The sequence below is a fragment of the Dendrobates tinctorius genome, unplaced genomic scaffold (genome assembly GCF_039654945.1).
Source record: "Dendrobates tinctorius isolate UK_male_01 unplaced genomic scaffold, ASM3965494v1 ptg000045l, whole genome shotgun sequence".
Lineage (NCBI taxonomy): Eukaryota > Metazoa > Chordata > Amphibia > Anura > Dendrobatidae > Dendrobates > Dendrobates tinctorius.
Window position 1 is genome coordinate 17436329 of NW_027361713.1, and position 15714 is coordinate 17452042.

The following is a 15714-nucleotide window of genomic DNA, read 5'->3' on the forward strand; positions in this document are numbered from 1 at the left end:
ATTCACATATGGGCCCAGAGACTCCTTTAAAAAATTAATTAATTTTTAATTTAGGTTTTTGTTTAATGCTGGTGATGAACACCAGCAGGTAGTTGATGTTTGAAAGAGTCTGGCATCGGACATTGAACAATTTGTCCTGTTCACAGCATTGCAGTACAGTTCACCTTTGTTGTGGGGCAGTTGCGTTATTGCATCAAGAATTTCTGTTTTCCCCTTGCTCTCGTATTGTGATACAGCATGATTATGGTTCTACTGTTTTGTCAAGGGAGGCTAAAAAAATGTTGAATAAGTTGTTTAAATGTCTTCAATAATCTGTTTCAACTTAAAAGATAATATTTGCTGTTTAGTAGCTTTAATATCTGGATTCCTACAAATGGAACTCAAGACCTTTATATTCCAGTAAATGGGGGAGGGAAATTACTAAGTGTTCAAGAGAAATAATTTTTTTTATGACTAATTAATGTTTCACACTGTAAAAATGTCATTCAGAACTGTTCAATCGTAGGCCATACTTGATGCCCTGCGGCTGAAGCATTTTGTGATATCTGTAAATAGATCATGTTAATAGTGATCTAAACACTGAGATGTGTACAGAGGAATGCTGGGAGGACATTGATAGTGATTTTCTATCAAATTCAGCTGCATTTTAACATTTTTATGTAATGCTGGTAATTAAAAAAAGGTACTCTAGTGTTGACAGGACGCAGTGACACACCACAACTTTCTACTTGCTTTTCCTGTACAAACCCTGTAATTTTTCAATAATTAATATTTATTTGTGCTCCTCATAGGGAGGGGGAAGACACAAGAAATAATAGGTGAACTCTGTTGAGGCCACAAACACCTCTTTGCAAACATTAGTGTGGCTGTTGCATCACAGAACGCATTCACCCTAGTGTTCTAGTGGTGGTGTCTGAAGAGATGTGGAGGATGTGCGGTATCCCAATAAGAAGCAATTTCTATGGGATACCGTATATATTGTGCATTTTCATAAAAATGCTAAAAAATGCTAGCCATTTTTATGTGGACTGGGCATTTTAAATACTTTACATTGTGAGACCTGCTGACAGGCAGCACAAAAAGGGTTAATCTTCTCCCAGGCTTGATCAGGTGACTCAGCTCAGTTTTAATGTGCATAAGGTATCAGACCTCAATCTAATTTTCTTGGTTGTGTCTTAGCCTACTTATTCACACAATTTTTCTTGCTCCCCAAAAAATACAGGCAAGATATTTGAGAGTGGCCTGTCTCCTTCAGACGCCTCATCTATCTGTGGGCTACAAATTGTGGCATTTGAGTCGTCCATTTAACTGTTTTTCCTGTCTCTTATTTAAGTTATTGACACCAGTTTGATGAAAAAAAAAAATTTTTACCTACAGGCCAGATATTTTAAATTGTGGGTTTCTCACACAGATAACATATAAGTTTGCTCCAAATTCAGCCATTTGGAGTAAACGTGGAAAGTAATGTAGTACATTTAAAATGGGCAAGGTGTGTGGCAAGGGACGGGGAAGTGGACGTGATGGTAACGGTGCATGCAGAAGCTGAGGCTGTGGGCAAGCTGAAATTGGGCCACACCAAACACCCACATCTTCTTGCTTGAGCTTCCTGTCCCAATTACTAGAGGAATGCATCAGCACACCACGTATTGAACCCAGAGCAGTGTCAAAAGGTTGTTGGTTGGATAGCAGATAATGCTTCCAGTCACTTTGCCACCATCAGTCACTTTGCCACCACCACCAGCACCCTGTTTTCCACACCGTCAAGTCTGAGTAGCCGTGAGTCTGAACCGCATATTCCTCACCCTGATCCTCCTTCCTCCCACCATGCCGATTGCCTGCAGACAACTGATCCCACACTTGGACACTCCCTAGAGCTGATTAATTTACCATTTATAGATTTGAGCTTCTCGCACGATACACTTGAAGTGGGGCAAGATGATATCGCATGTAGTGCTGCCCAAATATTTGAGCAGCCACGGTCACATGAAGGCGACGATGGAAATGTGTCACAACAGGTGGACGATGATGAGACTCAATTGCCAGAGAGTCAGGAGGAGCACCAGGGTGTGGAAGTGGAAGACGAGGTGGTGGATGATATTATTATTAGTCATTTTTATAGCGCTATTTATTCCATGAAGCTTTACATGTGAAAAAGGGGCATAAATAGACAAGTACACTAAACATGAGCAATATAATGTTAGGAACCGTGGAACGCACTAAATAAATAAATATTAAAGTGCGTTCGTCGCTCTGGGTCCACCGTGCAGAAGGTGTTAACACTGCTGCTGAGTAATGGCAGATGCACTATATGGCAGTATAACGCGCACGGGTTAAACGCCACCCGATGTGCGCTGAGCGGACTCTGTTAGCTCACAGAGGCGCTGTAACATAAACATAAATGCCGAGCCTGTTAGACTCACAGGATACGCGTGGTATCCGGTCACAGGACCTGTGCCCAAGACTGAGGTCGGTGTCCGTCTAGACCTACCGTGCATGCGGCGTCGCTACCGCGGACGCCGGTAAGTGCTGCTGACTGCAGCGCGGGGCCAAACACAGACGCTATACGATAGTGCCGTGAGACGTGACACAATCGGACGCTAATGTAGAGGTGTGGTGTGCACAGTGGCCTATGGCTTGATATCAGAGGGAGGGGAATCAGAATAAGTCAGTCACCAGAATCATACATCCATCACCATTCACACATCTAGCAAGTAAAGTCTATACTAGCGCATGGCCGAGCGGCCATGCTGGCCTTTCATAGCCGTGCGCTGCCGGGACCTTCCAGATCTCTGAGATGGACCAATCAGATCTGGAGAAGGACCTGAGCATGTGACTCCCGACCTCCAATGGGAGATCGTCTCGTGAGCATGGTCAGTGGAGCGGCAGAGGGACTTACCCTCAGGAATGGCTTGCTGCAGAGTAGCATGTGAGTCTCTGGATTCCTGTTGTGTCACTGCAGGAATCCGACGCCTAACGTTACCCCCCCTCCTAGGGCCCCCTCCCTCCTGAGCCTTCCAATCCACCAAATAAAGTTTTTTGCCACGTACCACCTTGTGTTCCACAGAGGCGTAGGCCTCAGGCTCATCCGAAGACAAGTCTGATGCCCCGGCAGATGACTCAGAAAACCGGGACATGTGAACAGGTTTGAGAAGGGACACGTGGAAGGCATCAGGGAAGTCGCCAGGAGCAGAAGTTGGAGCGGGGTGCCGATGTGTGTCGGCGGGCATCTTCATTCACATTTTAGAGGTTTGAGTGACATGCGGGGTGCGACCAAGACTATCGTGAACCTCCATTGCCCGGTCTGCCACTAGCAAGGGATACAGTAACCCAGATGGCCTCTGTTTAGAGGAGCTGCTCCGAGCACAAGAGGTGCATGCCTGAATGTATTTTTTAGTGTCCCGGGCCCTGTGCAGCCACCAATAAGACCTTGCCAGGAGTTTTGTTGTCTGCTTGTAGCCAAAGTGAGCACCCACCCTGGACACGTGAGCCCATGTGAGAACCTTGGACCGCAGGTGAGGCGGGACAAAGGTCTTGCCTGGCGGCACTGACCCAAGGACGACCGGAGCCATGGTCTTCAGATTCCCAGTAGAGGGTGCGGAAAGATCCGCAGACACCTCCAGAGAGGCTACTTGGATGATTTCCCCCATGCACCTTCCCACACAGTTTTTGCTCCATCCCAGTATTCTCCATGAAGACCACTCTATATGAGGGGAATGGCAATGGAGCCAGGGAACCCCGAGGAGCACCTGATCGATGCCCTCTGGCATAATGAGCAGGGAAAGCGTCTCCTGGTGAGACGGTGAAATAGAGAGCCAAAGGGGTGCTGTTTGGTGGGTAATTTGGGATGATAAGGTCGCCCCATTGACCACCCTGATGGGCACTGGGCGAGGAAGTGGTACCAACGGGATAGCGTGCTGTTGGGCGAAGGACGAAGACATAAAGTTCCCTTCTGCCCCGTAATCCACTGTGACCTGTACCTCCCAAGAGGAATCACCGCTATCTAACGTCCCTTGGAGTGCCGGTTTGGGGGAGAAGGTCTCCATAGCGAATAGACCCCCACCAATGACCAGTGGACGCGATTGTCTTTTCAGCTGCTGCGAATACCTGTTAGCCGGGTGATCAGACTGTTGACACTGGTAACAGCATGTGGAGCATTCTGCCAGACGCGTCTTGAGACCGGCGCGGGACACCTCCATGGGCTCAGGAGGTAAACTCTCCTGCTCGGATGGGCCTAGAGGTTCAAAGAGGTTGGGAGCCAAGCTAACCTTCCGTCTGGATTGAGCACACTCCAGCCCGCGCTCTGAAAAATGGAGATCGATGCGGGTGGAAATGGCAATCAGCTCTTCCAGACTTACGGGAACCTCTCTGGTAGATGGAGCATCCTTAACATGCTCCGCTAACCCTCTCCAAAACACAGGGACAAGTGTCTTATCAGGCCACTCCAGCTCGGAAGCCAAAGTCCGGAATCGGACAGCGTAATGGCTGACCGAGAAGGACCCCTGTGTTAGGGCTAATAGTTGGAGAAAGGTGTCGTGAGTGACCCGTGGTCCCAAAAAGACCTGCTTCAGGGATGTTAAGAACTGAGCAGCGGTCTGAACCTCTGGGCCACCATGCTCCCACAGTGGCCCACTCCAACGCCCTGCCCGACAGAAGGGAAACGATAAACCCCACCTTAGCCCATTCCGTAGGGAATTGTGCGGCCAGTAACTCAAGCTGGATTGAGTACTGGCTCACAAAACCCCTGCAGGAGGCGCTGTTGCCAGAGAATTTATCAGGTAACGGGAGGCAGGAAACTGTCGGCGCGGGCATGGACGTGGACACACGCGAGACAGCCTCTGCGACTGCCTGGACAGCAGCCTCAGTAAACTTCGCAGCTGAGGTGGCACTCTCGAGAGTAGCCAACCTGCCCTCCAGCTGCCGAATGTATTGCAGTAGCTGCTGCTGGTCCGCCATTACTAGCCAGACCCTGACGCTAGTATAATGTTAGGAGCGGCGGAACACACTAAATAAATAAATAATAAAGTACATTCGCCGCTCGGGGTCCACCGTGCAGAAGGTGTTAACACTGCTGCTGAGTAATGGCAGATGCACTATATGGCGGTATAACGCGCACGGGTTAAGCGCCACCTGATGTGCTCTGAGCAGACTCTGTTAGCGCACAGAGGCGCTGCAACATAAACATAAACGCCGAGCCTGTTAGACTCACAGGTCTCAGCAAAATTTCACGTGCGGTATCCGGTCACAGGACATGGGCCCAAAACTGAGGTCGGTGTCCGTCTAGACATACCGTGCATGCGGCGTCACCACCGCGGATGCCGGTAAGTGCTGCTGACTGCAGCGCGGCGGCAAACACAGCCGCTGTACGATAGTGCTGTGAGTCGTGACACAATCAGACGCTAGTGTAGAGGTGCGGTATGCACAGTGGCCTATGGCTTGTCACTGACTGGCGCTGACTCTTTCTCTAGTTCCCTATCCACATGCGTAATATCAGAGGGAGGGGAATCATAATAAGTCAGTCACAAGAATCATACATCCATCACCATTCACACATCTAGCAAGTAAAGTCTATACTAGGGCATGGCCGAGCGGCCATGCGGGCCTTTTATAGCCGTGCGCTGCCAGGACCTTCCAGATATCTGAGATGGACCAATCAGATCTGGAGAAGGACCTGAGCATGTGACTCCCGACCTCCAATGGGAGATCGTCTCATGAGCATGCTCAGTGGAGCGGCAGAGGGACTTAGACTCAGGAAGGGCTTGCTGCAGAGCTGCATGTGAGGCTCTGGATTCCTGTTGTGTCGCTGCAGGAATCCGACGCCTAACATACAAGGCACATCTAAGTACAGAAGGAGAGAGGACCCTTCCCACGAGGGCTCAGAGTCTACAGGGCATGGGTGTGGATACACTAGGAGAGGGAAGAGCTGGTTGTGCGGTTCAGTTGACTGAGGATCACTGCAGGTTGTAGGTTTGTTGGAAGAAGCTGTTCTTCAGGTTCATTTTGAATGTTGCTGTGGTAGGCGGTAGTTGGAAGAGGTTGTTATTCAGGTTCGTTTTGAATGTTTCCGTGGTAGGCGGTAGTCTGATATGTTGGGGTAGAGAGTTACAGCGCATGGGTGAAGCATGGGAGAAGTCTTGTACGCAGTTGGGGGAAGAAGAGATAAAAGGGGAGTAGAGAAGATGTTGAGAGGATCGAATGTTGCGTGTAGGTAAGTCCATGGAGACCATGTCACAGATTTATGAAGGAGACAGTTTGTGGATGGCTTTGTATGTCATAGTTTTTGGGTTTACAGAAGAGAGGCTGGGGAATGACGGGGAGACAGATGGATTAGTCGGGCAGCAGAATTTAGGATAGATTGGAGTTGTGCAAGAGTGCTAGATGGGAGGCCAGAGAGTAAAAGGCTGCAATAGTCGAGGTGGGAGATGATGAGGGTGTGCAAAATAGTTTTTGCAGTCTCTTGGTTAAGGAATGTAAGGATCCCGGAAAAGTTTTTGAGTTGAAGTCGACAGGAGGAGGCAAGGGCTTGGATATGTGGTTTGAAAGAGAGGGCAGAGTCGATGATCACCCCGAGGTACCGATCATGCGAGACTGGGGAAAGGGATCAGCTATTAACATTGATGGATAGTTCTGGTGGAGGGGTACAGTGAGATGGTTGAAAGATAATGAATTCTGTTTTGTTCATGTTCACTTTTAGAAAGCGAGCAGAAAAGAAGGATGAAATAGCAGACAGACATTGTGTGATTTTGGTCAGTAAGGAGGTGATGTGAGGTTGAGATAGGTAGATCTGCGTGTCAGCGGTATAGAGATGATATTGCAAACCATGGGATTCTGAGAGCTGTCCCAGGCTGAAGGTATAGATGGAGAAGAGTAGGGGTCCTAGAACTCTGGAAGGAAAGATCCAGCTCGGAAGAATAAAATCCAAAAAATCTTTAATGAATTCCATAAAACATGAACAGGCTTGTAACACACCCAACCGGTATGCCCAGAGGAAAGGTTGCTGATGGGAGACTGGACGCGTTTCGAACAGCTAGTGTTCTAAGGGATTGCATACGCGAACATATTTATGACATTATACATCCCACCATTCGTAACATCTCTAAAGTCTCAAAACATTTCATAAATTCACATAACAGGGATATCTCATTTTAATGTTTTTGCCATTGAGCAGATTGTTAAACACCCACGTGGGGGAAATAGGGAGAAACATTTGCGCGACAGAGAAGCCCTGGATCCGAGCTGGATCTTTCCTTCCAGAGTTGCTCCTTTCATCGTCTGACAGAGAAGTGGTCCGTGCTGAGAAGTCACATTGGAATATTAAGGGTGAGCTGAACCAATCTTCTACTGTCCTAGAACTGAGCCTTGGGGAACACCGAAACACAGGGGGCGAGGTGAGGTGGTGGTGTGGGAAAGGGAAACACTGAATGTCCCCATAATACTATCACGACAGAAGTTGCCAGTACAACTGTTAGGTCTTTCCGAGTCTGTTTTTTTTAAAAGACTGTCGATAACCCCAAACAGGCCCATTTGCAACACTATGCCATGCCAACATCAGCAGGAGTAGCAAAAAAATCCAGCCTGTCCACCACCAGCATGATCAGGCACTTGGCAGCAAAGCACCCGACTTTGTGGGCCGATCACCAGGCTCCAGGAACAGTGTCTGCGGGTGATACCACAGTTTCTTCTGCTGTTGTGCATGCAAGCAAATCCTGTCCATGGTGCTTGTGAAGATGCCTCCTGCCCTGCATCTGTCATTCCCCACAAACTCAACTAGCACCATCAACAAGCACATCCATATCCTTGTCCCAGCGCCGCATTCAGTTGTCCATACCCCAGTCCTTGGAACGCAAGCGGAAATATCCCCAAAGGCCATAGTACTAAATTCACACATTTCTCATCTGCTTGTGCTCGAAATGTTGCTTTTTAGGCTTAAGGAGACAGAAGCTTTCTGCAACCTGATTTTGGTGTCCGTCCCAAAGTACTCTGTCCCCAGCCGCCACTATTTCACCCAGTGTGCCATCACAGCCTTACACAAGCACATGTCCCACTACATTACCTGGGCCCTCAACCATGCTGTTACTGGGAAAGTCCACCCAAACCACAGACACGTGGACAAGTGATTGTGGGCAGGGACGGTACATCTCACTGTACCCAGTCAGACACTGTGATGGAACATGTCCTCCAGACGCCGAGTATTGCGGGCCCTACGTCAATCAGGGTTGTCCCCACAGTCTACAGCTCCGGCACCTCCTCCTCCTCTTCAGCTTCCATCTCAGAAATGACCACATCAGTCAAAAGCTGGAAGCACTGCTGCACTGCCTCAGTCAAGTGCCAACAGGCTGTGCTGAAGCTAATATGCTTAGGTGACAAATAGCACAATGCTGAAGAGTTGTGGACATCTCTTAAAGGGCAGGCAGATCTCTGGCTGACACCGATGAATCTACAGCCAGGCATGGTCATGTGTTATGAGCTCATTTTCTCCTTCACTTTTGATGTCCGATGAACTCCCTCTGCTGGTGAAAGGAGGTAGTGAAATTGATTTGGATGGGAAAAACCTGTCATCTGAACAGGTGGAGTGTGATTGGACATCCGGAATCTCTGAGTGGATATAAGGCCGCCGACGCCCTGCTGGGCTGCTGGTGATCCTCTCTGCTCTGAGCTCTGGCCTCCAGTTTAGTCCTGTCTACTAAAGCTAAGTTTTTGCTCTGCTATTGTTCCATGAGATTTTGTCTGGTTTACTTAGTGTTTGTGTTCAGCCAGCCCTGGTTGGGACTGGCTGAACTCCATTTTTGTCTCTGATCAGTTGATCTCTTTGCTCTGTTTTCAGAATATACCTGAGTGCTGATATAGTGATTTTGAAGTCTAGTGATTTCAGGGCCTTTTCTATCGGACGTGTTGGACATTATTTTTGGCAGGGTTTTTGCGTGATTGCAGACAGTTGCTTTTCTTTCCTGTCCTATCTAGCTAGTGAGGGCCCCATCGTTTGCTCAGCCTGTCTTTCTGTCTGTGTTTGTGTTTTCATCTGTTTTCACCTTCAATACATGTTGGGGGCTGTCTATTACTTTGGGGTCTGCTCTGTTGTGTTTTCATCTGTTTTCACCGTCAATACATGTTGGGGGCTGTCTATTGCTTTGGGGTCTGCTCTGAGGCAGTTAAGATTTCCCCTTTCTTTCTTTAGGTTTATTTAGTTCTCCGGCTGTGAATGAGTTGTCTAGGACCACCGTAGGAACACCCCACGGCTACTGTTAGTTGTTGTGAATAGGATCAGGGGTCTGCAATCCGCTAGCTACCAACCTCTCCGGTTTTCTGGACTTAGCTTGTATTTTTGCTTTTTCCTCCTCCGGTGACTCATTCATAACAGTCATGTGTGCCAATTGCTAGAACCTGGTGGCGGCTCTGAGGTGAGGTGAGCTCACACACGTACCATACCTGGCCCATGTGCTTAACCTCATGGTTCAGCGGTTTCTCAAAACCTACCCGGAGCTGCTGGATCTGCTTGTCAAAATTTACCGCCTGTGTGCCTATTTTAGAAAGTCAGCTACAGCTTCTGCCGCCCTTGTCGTGCTTCAGCAGCATTTGCAGCTTCCGGCTCACCGACTGGTGTGTGTTGTCCCCACGAATTGGAACTCTACACTGCAGATGTTGGGAAGGATTTGTGAGCAGAAGAGGGCAGTTGTTGACTACCAGCCTCAACAAGGCCGTCGGTATTCAGTTCAGACTCCACATATAAGACCTCAGGAGTGGACATGGATGTCAGACATACGCACCATCCTCCAAAACTTTGAGGACTCCACCAAGAAGGTGAGCGGCAATGACGCCATAATTGGCATCACCATCCCGCTTGTGTTCTGAAACGTTTTCTGCTCTCAATCAAAGAGGATGCATTGCAGGCAGAGCATGATGAGATGAGCAAGGAACCATACAGGGTGACTACACACAGCCCAGCCTCATCTCATCCCAACGTGGATTGGGTGACAATGAGGAAGAGGAGGAGGAAGAATAGGAGCTAGTTTCATGTGCTATAGATGGTGCTATCTGCACAACTTTTTTTTATTGTATTTTTTTATTGAAGAAAAGTATAACCACAATACAGCTAGAGAGTACTTTTCAAGCAAGAATGTGGACATTAAATCAGCTGTATATTGCGGGTATTAGTAGATCAGACTAACAGAGTCAGACCCAAAAAGATCAACAGAGTTAACAGTAAAAAAACCAGTGCATTAATTCAGATACAAACAGAGGCACATATATGAATGTCATCTAGATGAGTAAGCGGAGAAGTAGATTTCATGAAAAGCAATGAATGTATTGATTGTATGGGGCCTGAACAGGAAGGGAACCGTAAGTGTGGAGTAATTAACAGCCAAATACTGGTAGCTGAGGTCTTTTGATAGAAGGGAGTGTTTAGAAAAGAACAACAGACCGCTGGTGGATTGCCCAACAAGAAGATTGCAGGGGTCAGGGGACCTTTAGTGGGCTAGGTTTTGGCATATTTTTGCCTCCAAGTGGCCCAGGCTTTTAGAAAAAAGGGATGCGAATGAGTTTCCCAACTAGACAGCTCTTCCATTCTGTTTATGAGTTTGATTTTTTCGAACCCATTCGGTAAGGGGTGGGGGGGGGATTCTTCCAGTGGGAAGAGATTAAATGTTTGGCTGCACTTTATAATAGAGCTAGAGGGCTATGTTTTGTTAGCCTACAATCTGACGTAGGACAAGAGAGCAACACTTCCTTAGGAGAATGGTTTCGGGAAATCAACTTTAAGTCTATAAGTGTTTTGTTGATCCCTGACCAAAAATCTTTCAGAAGTGGGCAGGACCAAAAGATATGTGACATATTACCTACCCCCAAACCGCATCTCCAGCATAATTTTGAGTCAATCAATCCAAGATGGTGCAAAAACTCAGGGGTTCTATACCATCTCACCAGGATTTTGTAAGAATTTTCTTGTAATAAGATGCGTCTGGAGAACCCTCTCGAGTTAGCCAGAATCTTATGTACTTCCGAGTCAGTTAGCGAAAAGCCAAGTTCTTTTTCCCATGAGAGTAGGCAGACTGGTTTCAGCGAGCTGGAGGGAGTTATAATATGTTTATATACTCTGGAGAGCAGTCCGGGGATAGGCATGGTGAGTTTCCTCAGCATTTCGATCCAGGACCAGTTTCTGGTCTTATTGTGTTTAACATTAAATTGCTTTAAGATTTCGGAGACGTGGGCTACTTGTATAAAGTTCTCCAGGCGTGTACAGGCATCCTTGGGCACAATATCTAATAAAGAAACATTTCCCAAGTCCAGTTGGGAAATTGCTTGGTATGGGAGTCGATGCCACAAATTAAAGATGTTTGTATAATTTTGATTAAGAAGATATGGAATAACGTTAGTGGGTACTAGTGCGGATAAACCTTCTGAAATGGATAAAGTTTTGCTTAATTCTTTTTTGACTTGTAAGGTAGTTAGGGTGATTGGATCTAATTTTAAGTAAGCGGGGGGCTGCAAATCGTTCCAGATATATTGATAGGTATTTTTCTCGAGAAGAAGTAGTTCTAGATTATTGTGGTACGGAGATTGATATGCAAGTGCGAGTTTCTACCACCTATTGTAGTGAATAGCTTTATAATAGGAGGTGAAGTCTGGTAAGTTTAAGCCCCCAGATGAAAACGGGAGATTAAGAAATCTGTGGGAAAGCCTCGATTTTTTGTACTTCCAAACATATTGTGAGATAGTTTTCCTGATGGTCGAAAAGAAAATTTTGGAGAGTGGAATTGGCATCATGGACATCGTGTATAGTATTTTAGGTGTGATATATGTTTTTACTATATTTATTTTTCCCAGCCAAGAAAGATACGGGTGATCGAAGGACTTTAGTTGCCCTACGATTGTTTTAATCATTGTATCATAGTTTTCTATGTAGAGGTCTTGTGGGTTCCTGGTAAGAAAAATTCCTAAGTATTTGATGTGGTTAGTAGGCCAATGGAATGGTGTTGTGACCTTCAAGAAGGAGATGTCATTGTCTGAGGCCAATATATTCAGTGCCTCCGATTTGTCCCAATTGATTTTAAAATCTGATAATTCATTGAAATTGTGGAAAAGGTCGATTATACTGTGTGTGGCTACTCTGGGGTTAGTAATAACGATGAGTAGGTCATTAGCGAAGGCTGCACATTTCTGCTCAGTGTGTTTAATTTTTAATCCCTTAATGTCTGGATTTTGTCGCACTGCTTGGATCAATGTTTCTATTACCAGAACGAAAAGGGTGGGAGAGAGGGGAAAGCCCTGGCATGTGCCATTTCGGATATCAAAGGGTTGGGAGTATATACCATTGATTTTTACCTTAGCAGATGGATCTGAGTATAAAGAAAATATCGCTTTGACAAAGATGCTAGGAAAATCAAATTTTTCAATTGTTTTCTCCATGAAGTGCCAGTTTACGCGATTGAATGCCTTTTCTGCGTCGGTTGATAGTAGGACTGAGAAACAAAGAAATGGGGGCACCACTGAAAGGATAATTAAGGGGATCCAACCTAGACCTAAATAGTACATATGTTTGACAAAAAGGAGAGAAAGAAATAGGCCATGAGCAGGGGATCACCCTGAATAGGACATAGCATATATAATACAAATTTTATTAAACACAGCAAACAGCAAAAATTCTTAAAAACATTAAAAATGGTCACAAATGTGACACATACACAAATAATACAATGCTCATAATAGAGATAGAAATGCACACTAAATAGACCCGGGTCTCTGGCTCTACCTGCCCCACTTCACTTCTCATGGGTTTTGTATTGTGCTGATTTGTATGTGTGGTTATCATTTGGGGTGGTTATGGAGATTTTCTCTGTCCACTTAGACCCTCTCTAGCCCCTAATGGTCTGGCTGATCTGGTCCTTGATGTTCCCTATGCCTGAACTTGGGCTGGGGTACCTCTACGCATATATCCCTTGTACTGTTTTTTGTAATTATTGGGTTGGAATTGCATCATTTTTTCATTGTATTTGTATATTATTGGTGTTTCTGACTCATATGCTCTACTGTATATTACCTATGTGTGGGCTTACTAATTCTCCTATTGAGGATCCTGTTTACATGGACCTAGGGATATAGGCATCATTCTGAGTGAGGGTGATAGTTGGTAGCAGGTGGGTTGCTCTTTTATGAGCATTGTATTATTTGTGTATGTGTCACATTTGTGACCATTTTTAATGGTTTTAAGAATTTTTACTGTTTGCTGTGTTTAGTAAAATTTGTATTTTATATGCTATGTCCTATTCAGGGTGATCCCCTGCTCATGGCCTATTTCTTTCTCTCCTTTTTTGTCAAACGGTTGATAGTAGGACTAAAGGGGTTTTCGTTTTAAGGGCATAGTTGACAGAGTGAAGAATCCTGGCTGTGTTGTCTTTACCCTCCCTCCCCCTCACAAACCCAGCCTGATCAGGATGGACCAGCTTGGGTATAAGGCCGCTCACCCAGGTGGCTAAGATCTTTGCCAAGAGTTTGACGTCTGTGTTTAACAGGGATATGGGGCGGTAGCTGCCACACAGTCCGGATTCTTCCCCTCTTTGGGTATAATAGTTATAAAAGCTTCTAGCGCTTGTTTGGGTAGAGGGGTGCCTTTTAGAAGTTCATTAAAAAGGTTAGACAAGTGTGGGGCTAGGATGTCCGCAAACTTTTTATAGTATATGATCGGGAGACCGTCAGGGCCTGGAGATTTGCCCTTAGGTATTGATTTTAGGGTCTCTAAAATTTCTCGTGTTGTGATTGGAGCCAGTAGTGCGTCTTTGTCTGTGGGGTTAAGTTTCGGTAAGTCAATTTTGGAGAGAAAAGTTAAAATTTTGTCCTCTGCCACCATAGGGTCAAGCATTGAGGGGGGTCTGGGCAAGTTATAGAGGTCTTCATAGAACCGCATGAATGCTTGTGCTATGTCATCTGTCTTAGAGACTATTTGAGATTTATCATTTTTGATTTTTCGTATAAATGCTCTATCAGTTTGTTTTTTTAAAAGCAAGGAAGTAAGCTTACTACCTCTGTTGCCATGCATATAGAATTTCTGCTTGGAACTTAGATAGGTCTTGGCTGAACGAACATTTAAGATATCTTTTAATTTGTTCCTTAGGTTTTTCAGGGAATCTTGCACTTGGATTGCTCAGGATTTTTTATGTACTGTTTCAAGAGTGTTAATTTGATGTATAATAGATAGGATCTCTTTGCCTCTACTTTTTTTTGTAAAGGAGCCCAAGGCTATGAGTTCCCCTCTAATCACCGCCTTATGGGCTTCCCATACCATCAGGAGGGATATGTCGGGAAGTATGTTCTCCTTAAAATACAGACCTAATGTGTTCTTTATTTTATCCAGGTTTTTATCATTATCTAACAGGGTTTAGTTTTGTCTCCACATACCCATGGGCTTCGGGAGAGATGTAATGATGATTTCTAGGTATATGGGTGCATGGTCTGATAATGTAATAGGGCCTATGTGGGTTTTCTTTATTAGGGGAAGGGTATGGTTTTGGACAAAAAATTAGTCTAATCTTTGATATGAGTTGTGTGGGGGAGAGAAGAAGGTATAGTCCTTTGTCTCTGGGTTGTTTGCTCTCCAAGGGTCTAACAGATTTAGTGAGTTCCAGGCAATGAGAATCCTCCTAATCGCTTTTTGTGAGGTGTTTTTTGCTCCCGAAGATGAGTCTAATGAGGAATTTAGAGTAACATTAAAATCTCCCCCTATTATGAGTAGACCCTTCTTAAATAAGGATAGTGTACCCAAGGTTTTTGAGAGCCACAGTTCTTGGCGCTTATTGGGGGCGTAGAGGTTACACAAAGTTACCATCGTGTTAGCCAACAGGCCTTTCACCAAAATGTAACGGCCCTCTGAGTCTGAGAGCGTGTCCTTCTATTGGAAAGGCAGATTCTTAGATAGTGCGATGCTGACCCCTTTTGAAGCAGAAGAACTGTTGCTATTAAACCACATTGGGAAGGCAGAGAGGGAGGTATCAGGGGAGCGACCTTTTTTAAAGTGAGTATCTTGTAGAAAGGCAATCTTTGTTTTATTTTTCTTTAGCAGTATGTCACGTCGCCATCAGACTCGGGGCCTGCTGTTCCGCCCTCAGCCACGAGGAGGCGACGGACGGTCACGCTGCCCGTGGGCTCGGGGGCTGCGGTCCGGGCCTCGACCACCAGGAGGCGCCGGACTGACACATCGCCGTCGAGCTCAGGGCCTGCTGTTCCCGCCTCGGCCATTGGGAGGCGCCGTGGTTCGCGCCCGAGGGATGGCAGCAACAGTGAAAGGGTTCCTGCGCAGGCGTCTAGTGGACGCAGACTCCGCTGTCTGTCATGAAGGGGTTTGTGCATCATCATCGGGTCTGGTCCTGGGGGCGGTTCTGATGACATCAGCAGTCCAGGAGCCTGTGAGGGATGACCTGATCCCTCAAATACTTTGGGACTGGTCTTGCAAGCCGCCGGATATATTCTTGGTTCCCCTACGTGTTACTTTGTGATTGCCTATCGTTAACTCTGACCCCAGCCTGAATTTCTGACTACTCTATTGCCTGCCGTTTTTGTACCTTGCATTTCTCCCGATTACTGACGCTGACCTTGGCCTGGATTCCTGACCCCCCTCTACTGCCTGACGATTTTGTACCTCCGCTTCTCTCCCGGTTTGTGACCTCTGCCTGGACTCTCGACTCTGCCTCTGCCTGCCGTTTCTGTACCTCCACTGCTCGTCTGGTT